Below are 841 nucleotides of genomic sequence, written 5' to 3'. Positions count from 1 at the left end.
ATATATAACTTAGATGAAGTCGGGTGATGAGAATAAAAGAAAAAGTAAAAAGGGGCACTGAAACAACTCACTAGCTTGCTGAAACAACTTTGTTTTATTTCGCCTTTTAATTCCTCTTATATGCATTGTGTGTGTTTGTTTACGAGGAGAGTTAGGATTACGGCTGACATTGTGCCTGGCCATACCTTAATTCCCCCCTACCAGTTTATGAACAGGCTCATAAACTTACAAAATTCCAAACAAATCTGAGATACACAAATGATAATAATATAATACAAAACAAAATAAAACATAATGACTATAATACTTCTTACAACTATTTACAGATGTTCCTAAAACTATAACTAAAACTGCACTTCTGATTCCTTTATTTACACTTCGTCACCCCTTTTTTTTATTGTATCATTTCAGGTTATATGTAGTGTGTTATATTATGATGTAAGTGTATTGAAATATTTCTTTATGTTAAAAATATGTATATATATATATATTTTCTTTTTCTCTCTTTGTAAGATATTTAGTTTTAGTTTTCATTTAGTTCCTCCATACGAAGGAACTGGAGGGAGGGAGTTAGCTGTATATATCCCCATGCTAATAACAAGAACCCTGTACTATTAGGATTAGTTATCTTTAAGTTTGACAACAAACCAGTTCCTATATATTCCAGACGACTCTAATAATAAAGTTAGTTGTTCAAGTAGTCTTATGTCATTATTCTGCCGGAATCCCTTTTTATTAACGTAGCATTTCAGTCTAATCGTAAGTTTTATATATATAGTGAGAAATAAATTCATAGTATTTGATATGGGCTGCAGAATAGTTACATTTACCGATTCGATAA

Source organism: Halyomorpha halys, unplaced genomic scaffold (assembly GCF_000696795.3).
Source record: "Halyomorpha halys isolate HHAL.00 unplaced genomic scaffold, Hhal_1.1 Scaffold1475.1, whole genome shotgun sequence".
Taxonomy (NCBI): domain Eukaryota; kingdom Metazoa; phylum Arthropoda; class Insecta; order Hemiptera; family Pentatomidae; genus Halyomorpha; species Halyomorpha halys.
The sequence above is the reverse complement of the archived record's forward strand: the minus strand, read 5'-3'. Positions refer to the sequence as shown.